Below are 21,521 nucleotides of genomic sequence, written 5' to 3'. Positions count from 1 at the left end.
GAGTAGAGGGGAACAGTCACCTCCCTTTCCTGCTGGCCACTCGTCTGTTGATGCAGCCCAGGATACTGTTGGCCTTTTGGGCTGCAGGAGCACGCTGTTGGCTCATGTCCAGCTTTTTGTCCATCAGAACCCCCAAGTCCTTCTCCACAGGGCTGCTCTCAGATGAGTTCTTCTCCCAGTCTGTACGCATATCTGGGATTGCCCTGACCTAGGTCTAACACTTTGCACTTAGCTTTGTTGAACCTCGTTAGGTTCACAAGCAGGACACAGATGATAATTATGCATGGTGTAGGGCCTACCACACTGCAGAGGTCCGTGACATTTCACTCGAGTCATTTCTGTCCCCTCTTCCCAGGGCTAGCTCCCTGCCCGGTGGCCTGAGGGCTCTGCTCAGGCTGCCAGAGCCCATCTGCCACGTGCCGAGCTCCCAGAGTTCAAGCTGTGAGGCTTTTGCTGTGTTGTTCTTTAAAGTGCTATCTTGGCCTTACTAATACATTTTCAATGATTGGGATTAGCAAAGCTTGTAAGGACATAACAGACCTGTCAGGTCTACAAGTCCACTCACCACCTCCGCCCACTTACATATATTTTTAAATAGCTAATTAGGAGATAATGCCAGTGGAACCAAATACTGTTACAAGATAATGATCTCACACTGCTACAAAAATGTTAAGTGGGAATGTTTATTTTCAAAGGGAAGAAACACTGATCATGTGCCTAATCCTATAATTCTTAAGCAAGTAAAATTCCAGTAGATTTCAGCAAAGCCTGAGGTGACAACATCCTATTACTGTGGTAGTATTTCTGGATACCAAACGGCTGTAAGTGATGCAGTCATTTTCTCTAAATGATACTGGTGCAGTATTGGAACAGATGTTTCCCTTACCTTTATTAGCCTGTTGTGTCTTCTAGCTTGTAGGACAAATTCTGCATGTGCTTCACTGCACCAGCTTAGATGATTTTTAGATGTGCTTTAGGAAGCACTGAGCTGTGGTTTGGATGAAGTTATGCTTATTTTTAACTTACTGACAGCTCATAATGGCGATGTACAAGTCTGTGTTGCCTCTGCAGGCTCCCTTCAGTACACTAAGGATTACCTGGGTTTAAATCAGAGGGCTTTTCCTCTGCCTTGCAGGGAGTTCAGAAACAAGGGCTGTCTTAAGCTCATCTTTCAGGAATAAACCACCCCATGATTCTGGAGAGATGAAGGAGTACACATGGACAACAGGCACAAGTCCATCATCTGCTCTGGCATAACTACCCATGCCGCTCCTTCCAAGAGATGAGCTACAATTTGGGGCAGCCTCACCTCACCGTCAGGCTCATCCTGGTGTCTGTGTTCCCATCACGATGTTGTTGGGGGGGGCTGCTTGGTTCAAATCCAGCTCTGGGTCTCCTCTGGCTCTGCAAGGAGGCAGTGCTCATGGCATGGGTACATTTGCCTTCACTGCTCTTTTCCTCTGGCCTCCCTTTAGATGCAGGGTTGTCCTACAGACAGGTGAACACTGCAGTGGGAGTTGGAGCCAGATGCAGAGCTGCTTTCGGAGAAAAACCTGTCAAAGAAAGCATGAAGGTTTATCTTAGACAGAATAACTTGCACAAGTTGTTAGCTGGACTATGGAAGGTGACCAGTGTTTTTTAGAAATTACTGCTGCTTTCACGATTAATGAAGATTCATCATTCCATTAGATCATCTCTAACCTGCTGTAATTGTTCTGATTTTTATTTTTTTACCTTGTTCTCCAGTTCATGTCTAAATACAAGAAGATGTTTATATTGCATACATTCAGCTTTAATTGGCCCTTAAAAGAAGGTGTTGATTAGAATCTTCTCAACATCAACAGCTCGCTCGCACAACATTCTCTAATTACTGTTTATTAATTTAGTTCAAGTGGCATAGTTGAAAGCCCTGCTCAGATGGGAGAAGTAAATTGTCACTGGTATTGAATATGTAAATTATGTGCCGGGTAAGTTTCCATGAAGAATGTTTAAAGTTAAATGCTACGCACATAAAGCCTTCTAGTTTCATCTAACGCAATATGACAGCTTTGCAAGAATTGTCATGAAAATTTACCAGCCCTGGCAAAAAAACTGCTTGCCTATCTTTTACTTTTTTTCTATTAACATAATCATGATGATAATAGCAATTTATTTGCTAGTCAAAAAATAAATAAAAACCATTCACACCAGCTGGATGGAGGTTTGCAAGGCTGCCAGTTGAATCTGAACTATATGTTGCTGTAGTATAGACATTCAGCAGCCTGGATTTGTTGCCCTAGTGCAGTGACCCTTCCTTCTCTTTAATTAGCTTATAAAGTCAGAATTTCTTAAACAAAGTACTCATTAAACATTGCCTTGTTGTATTACTTTAAAATGCAATTAAAAGTTTTAAGAGTGCTGCAGAGTTTGCGTACCGTTGTCAGTGCCGATGTCACTCGCTATCAGTTTCCACCCACTCACATAGATTGGAGGGTTCCTGTTAAATGTAGATGGCACTTCATAGCCTTTGAGGATAGAGTAGGCATAAAACAATGTACTGATGAGGATGATGTGACTGCATCTTATACCTGAAGGAAGAAGAGGGGAATGGAGGGGAGGATATTCTTGAGGAAGGAGAACCTGGAAGTCTTCGTTGTCCTTGCACCTCTGCACTTGTCTCTGTGTATCCTTTTGTGTGGGAGTTGCTGTGTGTTCCTGGGAAGTGTGCTGCTTCAAATCTTCCCAAAGAAAGTTGCATGGAAATACCTCGTAGTTATTGTATTATGCAACTGAAGAAATGAGACGAGATAGTGCCCTAAAAGGGAAAGAAAAATATCCAGTGCCTGAATTGTGCTTGGGCCTTCACCCAGTCCTCACACTCTTGCTGGCTGCTATTATCATGAACGGCACTAATCAATTCCAGGAAATCTCCACACCAAGCATTATGTCACACGTGGTTACATCATTCCCTCTAACCTCTAGGGCTTCCTGTTGACATCTTTGGAGCTCTCCTAATACCAACTGGTATTAAAAGAAGTGCCAAACAGCATTTTTAGCCATTTGTGTCTGCCAAAAGGAATACAAATGTCTCCATTTTGAAGCTTTCACCTGCTGGATCTCATCTTTGCTCCCTAAAACAAAGCAATGCTCTGTGGGTCTCCCCAGGTGTTCATACAAAGGATGGCAGGAGCATGTGAGAGGTTTATTGAGACAGAAGGCACTAATGCCACTGCAGAATTTATTTATTTTTAATGCCTACCAGATTGCTAATCCAGCCTGTCAGTTGTGTAACTTCTAACTTCCACCCCAGGAGGCTGTCCCTCTTTTTTTCTGAATTATTTGCTAGGATATGCTACTTCCCAGTGTGGGCTATGTTTCATGTCAGGGTTGACTTCCAAGTGCTGTTCTGTGGGGCATTTCCCCCTTCCTCCCTGCCCACAGGTATGCAGGGGACAGCAATATGCCACTGCTTCTCTTGCCAACTCCCACTTTCCCAGCAGTTCAGCTGAAGGAGGCAGGGCTCAAAGCCTTTGCTGCAAGATTATTCCTTCTTGAAACCACTGCAATGTCTCTTGGTTTGAGTCTTTTTTTATTGTTATTATTTGTCTGGTTTATATCTTCCTTTCATTCGAACAGTTTGATTTTTGTGGCGGTTCCTGTGTTTGTTCACTGCTGCAGTAGATAACAACAACATGATTAAATTCCAGCTCTGGCTGTTGCAACATAAGCGCTCTGCCTTCATTATCCTTGGTGCCTAAAACTATTTGATCTCTAATACGTTCGCCTGCAAGTGTGCCTCATTTGCATGATGAGGCTAACTGGTGCAGCCTGGTTGCATGTTGGTCTCTGATTTCAGTTTCTCTTCAATCAGGTGCATCAAACAGAAGGAACTATTAGAATTGCCAGCAACTGTTTTTTTTTTTCTGTGAATCATGCCAGAACACTAGGAGTCCCAGGCAGCCTTACTAGGCTGGATGAATTCACCAATAAAAGGCACGGGAGAGCTCATGTCAAGCCATATACAAAGCGGGGCTGTGCTGGGGAATGCTGGTCTGCTTCGATGGCACAAGCTGTTAAGACCAAATCCAGCTCCTGTACCAGCAGCTGGGCACCCTCCTTTGGTGAGCAACACTTCCCATCACTGCTGGCCTGAGTGCGGGATGGAGCTGTGTCGCCAGCATTGATCTCTCCCCATGCCCAGCACAGCCGGGTCTGCCTTCAGCCTCTGAGGGTCTGACTCTGGCCCAGCTTGTGGCCACGCTGCCTGGGCACTTGGACCCAACTGACACTCATTTGGCTGGAAGGCCTCCTTGGGCTTCACTGCCCGAAGTTTGCAAGGAGAAAAAACTCTTTTTCTTACTTCAGGCGTTCGGGAACATGAACCTTTCTTTGGGTCTAAAATGGAAGCAGCAAACTTCAGAGTTAAATGCAAATAGAAAATAGAGGCTCAGTAGTCATGAGATTCTTGGCAATAGTGCTGAAAATGTTTCAAGTTGCCAGTTTCTTTTCTGGATCGGGCTTGGGATAGGCCAGTGGGTTCTCTGTATTTTTCAGTATTATCTTAAGAAATGTGATTTGATCCTTTGCAGTTAGATTCTTGCTTCTCTGATTACAGAATTCAGCTTCTTGCATTGTAATGTATACCAAATACCTGTATTTTCATTTGAGACAATTTTTAATTAAATTGAATGATCTTTGAGTGTTTCATATTGATCCAAATGGGTCCTAGATTCAGTCCTCATTTCACACAAAAATGACTGTTTTCTTTTGTTCTTGGCGTAGGGCAGATACCAAGAAACCAAACAGTGCAGAGGCAAACAAAGGAACCCTGAGGATCCATCCCATCAGCAGTGTTTGCTTTGCACATGATCAGTATTTCTTCCCTAGCATATACCTCCAAGAATTTTTAAAAATGTCATTCATATATCATCTGCCCTAGCAGACAATAGTTGTTCCAGAGAAGCTGTTGCTCTCTATTAGGTCAATGATCAGTGAACTAAACATTTTCTACTTAGGCCTTCATATGATAAAAGCCTAAGAGCTTTGAAGGAGCCATTACAGACTATTGCCTAGAAGAAATATCCATTTGAAAATTCCGCAATTATGTACTTCTGTAATAGCGTGTAAAAGGAGCTCTGGACCCATTATGGGTTATTGAGTAAATAATGTATTTTTAAAAGTGTCTAAGTAATTTATACGATAGCCTGTATTGGCAGCAAAGAGTGATTGTAGATAAACATTGTGTCTTCCTTTTTAAAAAAATCTCATTTAAATCCCTAAATAGCAATTAAAAAAAAAGAAATCCCTGATGCAGTTTCAGTTTTTCTGTAGTAGTCAATAGCTAATGTCTCTGACTTTACTCCACCATTTTGTGCTGAGCCAGTTTTCTCTGGTCTGACATTTTTTGTGTGTTGTTTGGATAAAAAAGGAGGCTTCATTATCTAATATGATACAGAGGTGTCCAGAGGCCTCCAGGAGGTCAGACCCACAGTCATCAGACCTTCCCATAATCAGGAACAGCCACTCATCAAAAGAGCCAAGAGTCCAGAGAGAGAAGACAGGAAGCTGTCAGTCCCTATTTTGGGGAAAAATTGAGAGGAAATGTGTTGTCTGAGATCATGCAGGAGACAAACCTCTACTCTCCTGAGCAAGTTTAGTTTCTTTGCTTTATGTTCAGACCTTCTGTGGAAAGGCATCGTGTGAGATGCCCGTTGCTGTGGATCCTCAGTGCTAATGCCTGCAACAGTCTTACTCCTTTCTCAGATGCCCACAATAGTCTTGCTTCAGACCACTGCACTTTCAAGCACAGACCCTGGTCAAAGCAGATGTGAAAATACTGCAGTTCAAAATACCTATACTGCAACATCAGTGCTAGAAAGCAAACTTGTCTTCTGTTCCTAAGTGTGGTGTGAGCTTCACTTGGTCCTTCCTTTTATTTATCACATTACTTCCTGCTGTGGCAGGGGGAGTTTATCTTCACATCTCCAAATACCTGGTAGGCTAAGCAATTTGGAGCTGCCACATGGAGACTACGGTACTTATATATACTTTAAAATCATGCAATGATCCTTAACTGGAGGGACAACGTAAGACAGTTCTCTGCTTATGGTGATGCTTCAGCCTTAACTCTTTTATGCAGCTTTCCCTGACATAAATTCGAGATGAAGTCACTTAATTTGTTGTTCTTGAATCTGTAGGTCCAGACCTGTGTTGTAAGTGGTCTTGCTCACGAAATACCCTAACAGTCAGCAGGAAGCAGACATCTGTTAACAGGACTGCCAGGGGTTCTGAATTCCCTTTTTAGAGGCTATGTTATACCTATCCCCACTGTATTAATCCATGTGCATGCTCGGAACAGGTTGTATGCTTCCCATAGCTATGCTGTTCAGTCACACCTCAAGAACATAGTCTTTAGATCAGAACTTGAGACATATACAAAGTGTTTTCAATGCAATCAACAGAAATGTGGTATTTTGGCTTCCCTCTGAAGAGATTACAAGAGATAAGTACCTGTAGCAAGGCCACCAATGGATGAGATTCTCTTTTTTAATATATTTGGAAAGAAAAAAAACAATAAATGCAAGGATGCCTAATTGTACACAGCTTAAAAGACATAAATGAAAGGGAGTGCCTTAATGAAGAGACAGTGAGGTAGTAGTAAGAAGAAAGATGAAGTGAGAAAAAATGGTGAAGGAGAGATAATAAAGCCAGAAATAAATTGAGAAGAAACAAGGTGAAATACATTTAAGTTGTATTTGAGCTGTCTAAGAAAGAAATCAGTCTCTCACTATTCAGCTGTATTTGTCACTTAGGAAATGTTGGGATAATTGAACAGAGAAGGGATGAAATCTTCATCAGCTGAGGATTTCAGTGACAAAGTAGTCAAAAACATGGTTAATACTGTCAGTTATTGAACCTTCTATGATCCCTTCCAAATCCATTTTCTACAACCTCACCATCACAAAGAGTATGAGTATATTAAACTAGGAATGAGAGTGGTGCCTCATCCCCTTACACCTTTCTACTCATACTGAAGATCCCTATTCTGCAACAAATACGTAGTTTGGCTTTGATACAAAATCAGAGTCCTCATAACATGAGATAAAAGATCCTGGGGGCCTTCTTGCAAGAACAGAGTTATGAATTTCTCTGTTGTGCGTCAAACCTAAATAATTCTACTCTTACTTTCAAAGAAAATTCCTCATAGTTTTAGCCAAAATCATTCTTCTCTTCCACTCCTGGCTTCTTTTGAATGGTGGGTGAAGAGAGGTCACAGGTATGAAGTGGTCTGGGATTCTTCCAGGCTGCTGATTATTGATATGCAAACCAACAGTCACCACTGCAGACTAAAACAAAATGTAAAACAGGCATTTAAAAAGAAAAGCCTGGGCAGGTGTCATACTAGGATGTAAGAAAGGTTAATTCTCCAATTTTGTTGATCTTTTTCAGGGCTTGCTAGGGGGATTGACCACATCTCAGTGTGATAATGTCAGTGGTCCTCACCTGAAAGTGGGAAGCTTGGATTACTCTACTACTGCCATAGGAAGGCACAGACTTTGAAAGCAGAAACTTGTTTCTCTTACAAATTTGCAGTGTATTCTCCTTTTTTTTCCGTTCTGTACCATCAAGCATGATGCCAGTAACTGGAAGAAACTTTTGTTTGTTTGTTTTGTTTTGTTTGTTTTGTTTTGTTTTTCCCTGACTTTATTTTGGAGATATTAGTTTCATTATTTGAGGGTGTGTATGAGATTCTGGAAGCACAATTTATGTCTGCTGTGCTGTGAGATCTTTGGTATGGTATTGACTCATTCATTGGCACCTGAGAGAGGTTTGGGGAATTCAGCAAGCTTTCAACAATCCAGTTTGAGAGATTATACAGAATTATGGCTCACTCAGGTTTGTCCTAATTTTATTAGATTTCCACCATTTCTAATTGCATAAACATATGCAGCCAAGTATACAGATGGGGACTGGGAAGACGTACAAGGACACTCAGGCTCTGTAGCCAGCTAATTGGTGGACTAAGTAATAGGGCACTTGGAAGGATTGATCTTTTTTTTTCAGAGCATTTCAGGAGAAAATTCTGTCCCCATTAAAAGTGTAGCAGTCAAGAGAAGGAAGATTTTAGCAGTAGATTTTTTTTGGAAATGGAGAAGAACACGAGTGTAAATATGTGATGCAGAAAAAATCCAAGATGAAGGATGCTGTTTTGGGCAAGACCTGCTATTTTAGCCATAGGAAAAAAGGTAGAGTGTCTCAAAAACATAGAACAACTGGCTTGGTCCATATGGTAACATCAGAAATCTTTTGATCAGGGCTAAATACAACAGTTTCAAATATTGCCTGGGCAAATGAGAGGTCACTTTGTATGAATGTTGTTACTGGTAGCAAATGCCAAATTGTATAACGTTTTCAGAAATATTTTATATTTTCTTTTGGAAAGTAAATTTGTTTTTGCTACAGCTAGGAAAGCACTTGGGCCACAAGTCAAAGTATGTTATGGCTATTTCTGGTCAATGATACTATCTGAGGTACTGGCATAGCTGTTTATATGAGTACCTTCATATGAAGTAACATTGCTGTCCGTTCTTGTCAAGGAAAGGCTGCTGTTGGCTTATTCCCTACAGTCAAAGAAGAAGGGGACAAGAGGGAAAAGTCTTTGCTCAGTTTTTTGTTATGAGCCATCTTCACCCATGATATGGCATTTGCACTATGGAATTCACCCTGAATAAATGGGAATGCCAATGTATTCACCTCCTGAAGACAGGACACAGCCCTCAGACTGAATTAGCTCCAGCCGGATAGTTTTTTGAAATCTCCACAATTATCAGACCTGGAAGATTTTTCCATCGTGCTGGCCTGGGCGTTTGGTGGGTGAGTAAACTGTAATTAATTTGTTTTGTTTTTCCTTATGAAGTAAGTGTAGAATACACCAAACAAGTTGGTCACATATTTGGACCTGGGCTTCTCACAAAAGTTCTCCAAAACCCTCTGAAATGTCTGAATATTTAGTAAGTAGATCGTGAAATATTTTCCAGCAACAAAAATACAAATGCAAAAATACAATAGAGTAATGATATTGGGATGTAGTTTTGTGCTAATGACTTTATTTTCTTCTTCCTCCTGTTCAGGTAGTAACATGCAAACTGACCACATCACCAGTGTGAAATTGCTGATTAACCTTTTGACTCTGACAATTGGGACTTCTCTTAACACCAGCTGGTAATGCAAAAGACCATTAGTAGTTAATATTGGGACACCCCACCTCCGGATGTCAAAAGGTTAATGAAAAATCAAGTATCTTGCTTTTACTGGGAAACTTGGAAACCTTCCCACCAAACATTTCATTTTTTGTGATAAATAAGCCAGACCGCTTCAGCTGAGAAAGACGGGTGTTTTGCTAATGTGTACAGCTGTTAATTGAAAAAGATTCTGTTATGCCTGTTCTTCTGGATGTAGATAAAAGAGAGATTTGTTGGTGAACTTTAGTTGGTCCTGAACACCCCTTTGTCCAAATACACTGCTCAATAATAACGCTTTGTTCTTTTTGTAACAGCCATGGAAGGATTTTGAGTGGAATACTCATTTTCTTTAAGTCATATCTGCCAGTGATCATTCTTGGCTTAAGATCAGCTGCCATTTATGTGTTTTATGAAAATATAACACCAGTTTTATGCTCAAAACTATTCTTTTTTAGGTAAAAGCTTCAGCACAAACTGGTTCCCCATATGTACCATAAATGCTATTTATCACAGGTTTTGGTCTTTAAAACAGAAAGATAATGTTAAAACACTTTCATTACCCTTTCCTTACAGCTATCATTCACAAACCATCTTTTATAATTATGGTACTAGGACATTTACATAACTGGGAAAAAGGTCCTTAAACTACATTTCTATTATGTTTGGCACTTGTGTGAAAGGATATTATATTCATGTGCATTAGAGATTGCTTATAAAAGATCAAGACAATAATAGCAGATCAGACGATAAAGGTTCCCTTTTCTCCTCCCAGACAGGCTGTCTCTGACAGAAGAATACAGTTCATCAAAAGTGTCTGCAGGTTGTCAAACTCAGTGAGATTTGGGGACACTCTGAGGCTGTCATGGCCAACAAGAAGATTTTCTGTAGGGTTCTGCCATCATTCACCCTCAGGAAATAATCACTCACTACATTCTGCATGCTCTCATGATAGAGCTCTATTTGAGAGAAAAGAGCCATTTTATCAAAGGACAATATATCCCTTCTCTTGGTCCATGCAGCTTCCATTATCAGACCATAATAAATCATATTTATGTTCTCAGTTAATAAGACTGATTACAATGCAGGTTACAGGCATGGGAAAAGCAAAGCAGGTGAAAAGATGTTTTAATGAAAATATGATAAGCAAACAGCTTCTTGTGAACATTTCAGGCTGTTATTTGTAATGATCACAGGCAATTTTTGATACATCTTCTTTAGCAATGGTTTAAGCTGCATAAATTGGCTTGCCACTTTATACATCGAAATAGAAAGAATCCCAGTGTCCTTCTTATGTTGTCTAGAATCATTATATACATTATAAGCATAAAATGAGTTTAATGTATGTGCTTTGAAAAGAGGGGGAAAACAGAAAATCAGGGAGGACCGATTTTAATGCTGCTCAAAATGATTTTGAAATTTTCTACTCATCTTTGTTACTAACGGTGCATTTTCCATGAAATTTAGGGATGACATGTGGTGCTTTCATCTCCTTAAAATTAATATACTTCTCTTTCTGTTTTTCTCAATTTCTTCAAAGTTCTTTTTAGAACACTGCACAAAGAGACAGAAAATTCTCCACTCGATGTGTGAACATATCTGTTATTAATGCTGGGGGGAGTTAAGTGTGTGCTCCTAGAGGAGAATATACCCCTGCGTTAAATATTGAAATAAACCCTATTAAAAAGGTGCAAGGATATTTAGCTGCAGCACACCTGATGCATTCAAGGGCCACATTCCTTATAGTCTTTTGAAGTGATTAAGATCTCTTTTGTTAAGAGATCTCCAATAATCTCCAATGATTTCAGAACATAACTGTACCTAAATAAATGATGAAATGTCCCGCTCTTGTCTTGTGAAAAGCCTTCTTTTGTGTTTTGTTGTTGTTTTCTTTTGTGTTGTTGCCATTTGGTTTATGTTTAGCATCATACTTTCAAGACAAAGTTAAAAATTTAAAGAATTATTTCCTCCTGCAAGCACGTAGTGCTGACTAAGTCTTTCAAAATCTACAGCACTTGCAGAATGCAAGCATTATGCTTATCATGTATATAGTGATTCTAGACGATATAAGAAAGACACTGGGATTCTTCCTATTTTGATGTATAAAGTGGCAAGCCAGTACAGAAGTCTCCATGGTGTTGTGTGTCTGCAGGAACTGTTCTGGTCACTGGTATTTCTGAAACTCTCTTAAAAATTTTTTAAAGCTTTGTAATTGGCCTGGCAATGGAGAATGACCATGAAATTCCCTTAACCCTTTTAGGGCACTTCAGCAGGAGAAGTGATCGCACAAGAAACAGTAAACTGCTCTTCAAAGGCAGTATCCTGATATGACAACAGACATAGATAATGCACTTCATGATGGAACTGCTTGATACGGAGAAAAACATGTTGTAACTGCCTTCACCATGAAAGGGGCTTAAAAATGCTGCCTGCCAACTCCACAAAAAACAGAGCTGCTATTTCAGTTAAAGGCCAGTGGATTGTATTTTTCATGTCAGTTTTCACTAACCTCAAACATCACTGTTATGACAGACTGTCATCCAACCAAACCAGCACTGTGGTGCCATTCAGGCAAGCAGGAAGAAAGCAAACACAAAGGAAACTTAGAAGTCCAAATAGTAAGAGAGGGTGTCTGTGAGTGAACTACTTTTCTGTAGTGATACTGATTACTGAAAATGAAACACTTAAAAGAAAATAAACCCAAAAAAGTGCTTTCTGAGCCATTGGTGTTTTCTTGCCTGGCAATTTCTCTTTGTTCTGTTTCATGACATCAGCTTCAATGGTTGAAAGGGTGTTCTGGGCCAGATGTCAATCACAATGTCTGACATAAACAAAAATAGCTAAAAAGACATGCCGGCATCTTCCTTTTGTTTTCCCATTAGCTCCATTTTTCTTTTCACAGGCTGACAAAAAATTACTGCCTCCAAGTGAATTCAGTAATGTCACTATATATCTAATATCTAGGAGACCTTTTGTTTTAGCTTTACTGGGCTTAACCACAAAAGACACTTGACATTGACAAAGAGTCTGTCAAATATACAATGATCAGTGCAATGAAATCTCTCGTGACAGAAGGGCACTATTCTGCACCCCCAGCCTGCAGCAGCCTGTCTGAGCAAAATGTGCTGGAGCACACGCAGCAGCTGAACCATTGCAGAGCAGGCCATAAGCTGAGACATGTCTTGTTTAAAGTGTCATAGTATATTAGTGTAATTAAAACCGCCAAAAGAATAGAAAAGATAGATGGAAATGTTACATTACTTGTTTCTAGAGATTAACCTCCAGCCAGAACTGAAATACAGACACATTTTGCATGTCTTAGAGCTTCGATATGGAAGAAAACAAGCCTGAGAGTATGTCTCTTGAAGTGTGAGACGTGAAGTCATAGTTCCTGTATTTACACAATAAAGCAGAAATAGCGTTTCAGACAGGCACGCTGTTTTCTCTCTGATTACAGCTCCTGTTGTGGCTGTACTCTGCAAAGCAGCTGTACCATCTCTCAGCTACTTCCCTTTTACTCTCCTCTGCCTTCATGCTTGCAAGGTCTTGAGGACCCTTGGGCCCGTGTATGTGCTGGTGTCACTGCCTTCTGCTCCCCTGGCATCTGCCAGTGCTGCATGGGCCCAGTCTGGAGGCAGAGCACCCTGTCCCTCCCTGCTGGTGGCTGCAGAAGCCACAGCTCAGCTTCAGGCTCAGCAACGCCCAGCTAGGAAGATGTTTGAAGAATGGCTTCAATCTGACCTTTATATACCAGGCTACATGCTTGCTTCTCTGTTGAGTCTACAGATAAAACAGTATGGCTTTCTGAAATTGACCCTGAAAATTACATTCCCTGCACTGGATGTTTTCCTTCCCATGCATCATTACCTGTGATAACTACTCAGCCTAACTAGTTATGATCTCTGTATCTAACCATGACACAAGTTATATCTGATGGTGAAAAACCTTTGGAGTTTTTATGGACCTATTAAGTTGTAGAGGCTGGACCTCAGTTTATCCAGAAGCTGGAGAGGACCTAAACTGGCTTCAGCAGTTCTGAAACACTGTAAAAGCAGCACGGCTATCTTCTAATGTACACCTTACATTCAAGGAGAAGATACATTAATCGGGTATGTCTCATGTTCATTTCTTCCACTATAAATGAACTTCAAGGCCTTGCCCCATTAGTTGATTGGTTTGAAGTGGAGAGATGTTAAATAAAGGCCTTACATTTTAGGTTTCCTCATACTTCCTCTATTTCCCAGCTTTAAATATCAGTTAATGACTTCTCCATATAGCACTTCTCTTAAATTTCTGGTCAGAGGCTGTAAATGTGCACTGTTAGTTAAAAATATGTTATCTGCATTTAGTGTTGGTTTCTGGAGCCCTCAGTACCAAATTACCTTGCAGTCGCATCTCACCTCACATGAGTTTCTGAGTACTGCCAGAAGAATGGAAAATAACTATGGAATAAAAGCAGATTCTGCTCTCATTGTAGGCAATGAAAACTGTGCTTTTACTTCTACTTACTCATAATAGTGGGGGGAAAAAATGAAGTGGAAACAAGCACAACAAAACACCTCTGCCAGCTATCTACAAGCTAACCAAGGCTTCCACTAATGAGGTGGTCTGGCATTTTGAGAAATACAGGTTCTTCCAGAAATGGAAAAAATATGCTGTTTTTTCCCTTCAACTCTGAGAGCGCAGTGAGAGTAAGAAATTGTATTTCAAAAAAGAGATAGCAAACTTTTAATGCTGTCTGTATTATTTAATACTTACAGACCCCAGTATAGTTTCTTGTCAGTTAGATGTTTTTACATATTTGTTTGTTAGATTACTAAATACTTTCCTAAAAACTAGTTATTTACTGTATTTACAGATTCATCTCAGTGACTGTGAAATTCCTGAGGATGTTATTACTTTCAAGTCAGATTACCAGAGTAATTTCCAGGTAAGATATTCTAGAAGATAATTCAATACCATGGACAATTGCATAGTCTAGTAAACAGAACAGTACTGTTTGTGGAAAAGATAATAATCTAGATCACGAGATAGCACCAGATTTTATGTTATCATCTCCAGATGTCTTTGGGAACTTAATGCATCCAGCATTGGTTCAAGTCTAATCTGCATGGCAGAAATGTGAGTTGTTCCAGTTTCCTCCTCTCTGAGGCTGCGTGGGGAAACTCTTATCTCCCCAAGGGCTGCAGAGGACAGGCTGCCATGGTTTGGCTGTGCTTTGGCAAGGGTATTCACCGCTCTGCCAGCTGCTTCTGGAGTGCCCAGTGGTATCAAGTGTAGAAAAGAAAAGCTTTCACCTTTACTTATAAGGACAGTGTGGTGTTCAAGCCTTTCTAATGTATACCTATCAGAACTGGCTGTATGTTTTCCTGAAGACCACAGATGTCCAGGAGGTTCTGGTGAGCCACATCTACCTCTGAGCTTGGTACAGTATTTGCTCCATCGCCTTTTTTAGGTGCGTGGTGGTACAAGTAGACAGTGGTGGCTAATGATGCAAGGATCTGCGAGTGCATTTGGTTTTTCGTTTCAGCTTAGTTGGGCCAAGAAGTAAGAAAGAGCTCCCAAAGCAGGACAAGTGTCTGACACAGCACCGCAACACAAGAACGCCTTACAGCTACTTTTCCTTCATGGAAATCTGTAAAAAAATGTCAGCTGGGGACTTCGTGAGTTTCTGTCTGGAGTCAAAAATTAAGTGTAAGTACACAAAAGAGTGTGAGGAGAGAGCATTTCAGCTCCTTCAGCTCTGTGCCCAAAACCTCTCAGGGCTTTGGATAGGATTTTAGCATTTCTCACAGTCTTCAAATGCTGTGCTGTGTAAGGATGTGCTTATACATAATTTTGTAATTGAAATGGCATGTTTACTGTTCCATTTCATGCTTGATTGTGTTTTTTAAACACCTTTACTCACGCTGCTAGAAGTGGGATTATAATTAAAATGTCCTGTTGAACACCTTGTTCAGTTCAATGAAGGCATAATAGAAGTATAAATACTTGTTCTCGTTGACTCTGTGATGTCAGCACAACAAATGCAGTAAATGTCAGGAAACTAATCTCTCTTCTACCAAGGCATCTGTAAAAAGAAAAGGGGAAACAGAATCGGTGGCTGGGCAAAGCGAGGACCTCTCTTCAGGAGGATAGGAAAGATTTTGAGATGCCATTAAACTCTTAGGTACAGTGAACCTGAAGTTCCAAGAGGCTTTCTAAGTGTTGGCAGACATACTAAAGGAATTGGAAGTGACAATATTATTCTTAGATAAAGTCTTTTCTCTAAAGATTTCAAAGCATTTTCCAAGCATTAGTAAGTCAAGCTTTAGTAAGCAGGTTCATGTTATTATAATACCTGTGATATAAATGTGTTAACTAGGGGGCATGGAATGCTTGAGTGATTTAGCCAGTTACTAGCGAAAATTAGACAGGAATTTGTTTCTCTACTCATAGTCCCTTGGTGTAAACACTAGGTAGTACTTTCTGCAGTAGCCATTAGGAAAAGCTGAGTTTGGTTGTAAAGTGTGAAAGAGTAATATACTTCTTACTATTTCTGTTTCTTTAAGATTTGTGCAGTTAAGCAGACTTCATGTCTTTACGGTAGGATCGAATTGCAACACAGAGTTCAGATGTTTCTAGTTCAAAGTCCAGTGGTTACAGCACGTTTGCATGGCAATAATGGTTTAATTTTCTTGTACTCTCAGTTACCACCAGCGAAGAGATTCCTACTTATCCTGGCAGGCAATTGTTCAGTCTTATGGAGCTTCAAATAACTTTACACCTTGATATTCTGAGTAAGCAGGAAAATTCCAATATTTAATCTTATGTTTGATGCTTAGTTGGGCAATTTACTCAGATACTTTGGCCAGTTTTCCTCCTCTGAAAAGACAGGGAAAACAATGTCTGTGTTCATTGTGCTCTTCAATTGCTGTAATAGTGTTTTTAATATGCTAGATACTAGGCTTTACACTGAACTTACACTGTGAAACTTTATGTTCATGTCCTTTCACTGGCTCAAAGAGGGCTCTGAAAACCAGTCCCAAGATGTATAACATTTCTGTGGCAAAGCAGGACTCACCAGTCAGCAGCTGCCTTACAGAGAAATGTACATGATCTTTATAAAGCAGGTTAATAAGCAGACCCAAAGGGTGTGCAAATTGCCTTCTGTGCCCAGTTTCAGTTCCATCAACTAAAAGTTCAGCAGATGTCATGCAGGAAGATGGTTCACAGGATTTGCTCTTTAGAAAAGCTGTGAGAGAGTAACAAAGTAGGAGGTTTTCCTTCTGGGACAAGGGAAGAAGATAGTGCATAGGACAGACCAACCCAGTGCACAGAAAGATTCACTGGGATAAGGCTACTGAACATGCAGGACAAAATGTACAAGAATGTTTTTGTCAGATGGGATTGCAGCAAAACTTAGTGGATCTCTTTGAGTGTCTCATTATAAGAACAGGTGCAGCTCTACACACCCACACGTGCTGCATTTATTTTAGTGTGTGATCAAATAAATACCTGCAGGTGTGAAACTGAAGAGATAGCCGTGCTGAGGCATGAATATGGAGTTCCACATCTGTATTTACTGCCTTTTTCACACAATGAAGTAGTGCAGTCAGTGGGTTCTCTTCCCATCCCCCACATGCACTTTATAAGTAATTTTGAAGGAAATTCAGTCCTGGTAAATACATTTAATGGATGGATGTTAAGGTATAGAATCAAAATACATGAAGGTGAAGGAGTATGAAACAGCCATCAGTTCACTGTATTGCACATATTTATACAAAATTAGAAAAAGACTAATTTCAGATAAAGAAGGTCACATGAGGTTAATATATGGTCATAAACCCATAAAATTGGAATTTAATCTGCCTTTTGAGGCACCTAAAACTTCAGTTGGCCTTCAGTACAGTGGCTGGTTTCTCTGTTCTGGCACACACAGAGAAGTTTCCTTGTCTGTAGTACTGTCAGTCTGTAGTATGTGGGGCACAAATCATGGCTACTGCAGAAACCATTGAATTCACTGATTTGTGTGCATGTAAAAATCTCAGTTGTGGAACTGCATTTATGCAGCTGTTGCATTAAGTATTCATCTGATGCTAACTACCTGGTTACAAAGGCCCTCCTCAGTGTCAAAAATAGAAAACAGCTAAAGGATATAAACTGGGGACAGTATTTTGCATGTAATGGTTGCCTGCAGAGGCTTAATGTTCTGAAAGTTTCACACTTTTTGTAAGGCCTTCAGTGATAACTTCTGTTTTTCAAAGGGAAAAATAAACCTACCAAGGTTCCTTTGAACATTTCCACAGCCTTTCATAGTGTTAGCTGTGAAAGTTACGGTGTCACGTTCTTAATAAGGAAGTATCGGAACAGTGTTTTAGGAATCTCTGCTGCTTTCTTTGTGAAAACTATCTCAGGATGCTTTGGGATTATTTGGCAATAATTTCCTTTTGCCCCATGATTCCACAGGGATCTTCTCTGTTTTCTTCTGTTCAGTATATTCATTTGATGATATTTTGGAGAAAACACAGAACTTGAGAGCATTCAGGAAAACTCTGTTCATGTCTCTGAATGGCTAAAGACAGGGAATGAGTTTTTCTGTGACCGAAAATATGGAGGAACCACACTGCTCAAAATTCAGTTCAGCAAAATTTTTTAAAATAGTGCTGCAAAGGAGGAAAGAAATGGACAAATTTTTGTTTCTGATATGAATGTCACTGCTTTGTCCAGAGGAACCACAGCCACGATCTGTGACTCGTGATAGCGAATGTGCTGTGTGCTGTGGAGAAAGGGACCAGAAGCAGCTAGAGCAGTAACAGAAATAACACTGTGCTAACAAAGAGTTTAGCCGAGGCAAATTTACTTCCCTGAGAATTAGCCGGGGTGTCTCTCCATGACACACTTACTTTAGAATCACAGCATGTTGCAGTTATTAGACTCTGGCAGGCTCCTAGGTAGGAACCATGTCCAAGAGCCTTTATTTCATCTGCTCCAATTGAGAAGAGTGTGGCAGTTTCTTTTGGTTGAGACTTGCTATAACGATCTGAGCTTTAGTCACCGTGAGGCTAGCACACTGCAAAGCATTCAGCTGGTGTTACAACCAGAGACAACTGAGCTCCAAAAGTGAGTGCAGACTGTGTCTATCTACTTATTAAGTGACGGGTCATGTGGAGTGCCCATTACCCAGTAATTGGTGCTAGCTGCCAGTTAGCATTCAGCAGGACTTGGAGCATTTGTATAGCCCTTACAGACCAGAGTGGCCTGGGATTGTTCTTGCCTTATTTGCTGCAACTGTAATCAGACAGTTTCTCTGCTTTGCAGATCCACCAAACTCAAACTGAAGGGCATGGGGGAGTGCGGGATCTCCCTAGGGAGTTCAGCCAGAGGGACGCCTGGGTCTCAGAGGCTCTGTGGTAAGGCTGCACTCCAGTGACCCTGCTGCTTTCCTTGGCTTGCAGGTTCATTCCCCGCACCACGGGAGAGGAAAAGGATGGAATCTGTGGTAGGTGACACAATGCCTGTCTGATCGTGCTCAGCCCTAAGCAAGTCTTTAAAGATGAGACCCTCGAGTGTTTTCTGGCATCATGGAGCCCACAGGCAGCACTCAGGTGAGGAGTCCAGAGACATCAAGATGGGGAAGTCTTTCCAGAAAGGACTGCATTGGCAGACATACACACATATAGCTGTGTAAGGTACACATTGCTTTGGTTTGGGGAACCCTTTTGTTCACTGGCTGCCAACTGCGGGCTCTGCTTTGAATTACAGCAGGCTGTGGGGGAGGGAGGAGTAAGGTGCATGCAATCCTGTGGGTCAGCACCAGGAGCGATGACCTCGGTACATGCGGGAGCAGGACAGGGCTCTTTTCACACCATTACTTCCCGCGATATTACAGTTCTTTTTTTATTGCAAAGCAGAGCGGCACTAGGCCCAGAGGTTAGTAAGGTGGTGGTTGAGTGCATGCGAGCGGCGTGCTCTCTGCACGCCCGCAGCCGCGAAGCGAAGTCCCAGGCTCGAGCGGAGCCCCGGTGTGCGCCGAGCCGGCCCCGGCAACCCTGCGTCTGGCGGCAGCGGGCGCGCTTCGCTGCGTTGGCCGGCAGGTGGCGCCCTTGATCGCCGAGTGAGGGGCGGGCGGGCGGGCCCTGGAAACACATCGCCCCCCCCGCCCTGTAATTTAGGAAGTATTATAGCCGAAGTGTTTTCAACTGATTATTATGCATGAGTAAAAATTCCATGAATGTGCAACATTTTCGCCTGTATTTCCCTCTTTTATAACATCATTTAAATTCTTCATTAATAATTTAGAAATGTTCTGGATTTTAATCACTTTTCTCATCACCGCCACATGCACGGCAGAGCGCTGCCCATTACCTGAAGGTGACATGGAGGCAGCGCTGCCGGGGGAGGCACTGCCTGGCCCTGCTTCTGCCCGGCCCAGGGACCTGCTCTCCTTCATTAGGTGGCCCAGTGTACAAACACTGAGGTCTGAGGAGGTCGCTGTTAATAAAAACTGTAAAGAAATCAGGATTTTTTGTTGCTGTTGCATCTGAGTTTAATTATGGTGGTATTTGTTTGATAGCTTGTTACTGTAAATAAAAGAGATAAAAGCAGCCCTTCACTCGAGTAGCTCTAGAGCTGTGAAATATGTACCTAATTAAAACTATTGGTGTAAGAGGCTAATAAAGTACATGTGCCTACTAGATGTCTTATTCTAATGAATCTCGGCTAATTTGCTTTGAGTGATGAATTTCGGTGTTAGTAGAAAGGGCTGAATAATGACGGAATTTATCACGAGGTGCGGGGACTGGTGGAGGACCGTGCAGGCTTGGGGAGAGGCAGGAAGGGAAGGCCCCTGGGTGCGGGGCTGGCTCTGGCACTGCAGAGCAGAAAGGCCGAGCTGCATCCTCAGCCCAGAGGCTGCCAGCGCCCAGCCCAGGCCTCGGAGGCCTCCATGTGGCGGCACAGGAGTGCTCCCATCCTCCCCTTTTTTCTGCCAGCGCTGGTGAGGAGTGGGCCGTGGCATGCTTCTCCAGACTCCCAAACCAAGCGCAGATGGGTTATCTAAAGCATTTCAGATGGAGCTTTGGTCTTGCGCCAGCAGCTAATCAAAGTCTTAATTCTGGAAAAGACAAAGGCCAGGCTTTCCGAGCTTCCTCCCTCTGGCTTCTCACAGAGATGTGGCACTTCTAAAACCCTTCTTGCCCCATGCGCTCCCTGCGTCATGCAGGTCATGAGGCTGCCTGTGGGCAACAGGCAGCTCGCACCAGCCTTTGTGGGTGACATCCATGAATGTGCGGGCCAACAGGGGCCTGCTTCATGTGGGCCTGCGGGCAGAAACCCTTGTCCTGAGTACAGCACAACAAAGTCAGACAAGAATGGTGAGCATTTACAGCCCCAGCCCTGAGACCAGATCTGCCATTGGACTTGTTTGCAGAAAGAGAGAACCTGAGATAATAATAAAGGGGCTGGTTAAGCAGAGAAAGAGCCCGCAGAGTAGCACATATTTTTATTGCTTTTCTGCAGTAGAGCAGAGAAAACATCCCAAGGCTAAATGTCTATTGTAGTCCCCAACGATGAGTATTTAAACACTCGCACGTGCGCACATTCTCGCAGCTCCTTCCACTTGTGACACAGTGGAAGGGTGGTGGGGCTGCCATTCTGGCATGTCCAACTTCAACCCAGAGCTGGTGCAAGTCTGCAGGGCCCCAATCTCACATTTCCTTGCCCCATGTGCCGTATGAGGGCTTTGTTTACAACTAAGCCATCTGGGTCTTGCTGTCTATGCTTGAGTTAGACCTGATGAGTTAAAATTACTTGCTGAAAGTGTGTGATAGTTGCAGCTTTTGAAACCACTTTGGCAATTTCTGATATGCACATGAGTTTGGGTGCTTTTTTTCTACAATTGCTACAGCTGCAGTTTTTCTACAGAATGAAATTTTCACTACTGCTAATACTAGCTGGACAGACAGGTGGAGCTTGTTATTTTTCTCACGAAACCTACCTTTTCAGAAGGAAGAGATTGTGTTTCATGGTTGTACAATCTAATAGTGTGGTTGATTGAGAATAAGATTGAGGAGAACTAGACTGCTTTTCTCTTTGCCACTGACTCACTGTTTGACCTTAGGAAAGTCTCTTTGTCATTCCAAAAATATGGTTTCTCTGTGGGTAGAAACACAGTAATAGCTAAATCAAAGGAGTCAGTCATCAATATCCAGAAGTTGCTTCTGAATTTCAGTTGGAATTGTTGAATATTGTCACAAAAGTGGAGTCTGTTGTGCTTTCTCAGAGACCTGCAAGAATCTGTTTTCTTCTACTGATAGAATTCTT

At 41.7% G+C, this 21,521-nt stretch overlaps 1 long non-coding RNA gene across 11 annotated transcripts in view; it reads left to right on the top strand.

Annotated features, from left to right (window-relative positions):
- LOC110402254 overlaps positions 1–21,521 on the top strand; it is an 86,601-nt gene that overhangs the window by 48,565 nt on the left and 16,515 nt on the right. For all 11 annotated transcript variants that reach the window (XR_002440993.1, XR_002440994.1, XR_002441003.1 and 8 more), the window contains 4 exons: positions 8,577–13,327; positions 14,077–14,148; positions 14,749–14,912; positions 18,656–18,805. This is a non-coding gene — a long non-coding RNA (uncharacterized LOC110402254). The remainder of the gene's footprint in view (positions 1–8,576; positions 13,328–14,076; positions 14,149–14,748; positions 14,913–18,655; positions 18,806–21,521) is intronic.

Source organism: Numida meleagris, chromosome 7 (genome assembly GCF_002078875.1).
Source record: "Numida meleagris isolate 19003 breed g44 Domestic line chromosome 7, NumMel1.0, whole genome shotgun sequence".
Taxonomy (NCBI): Eukaryota; Metazoa; Chordata; class Aves; order Galliformes; family Numididae; genus Numida; species Numida meleagris.
The sequence above is the reverse complement of the archived record's forward strand: the minus strand, read 5'-3'. Positions and strand labels throughout refer to the sequence as shown.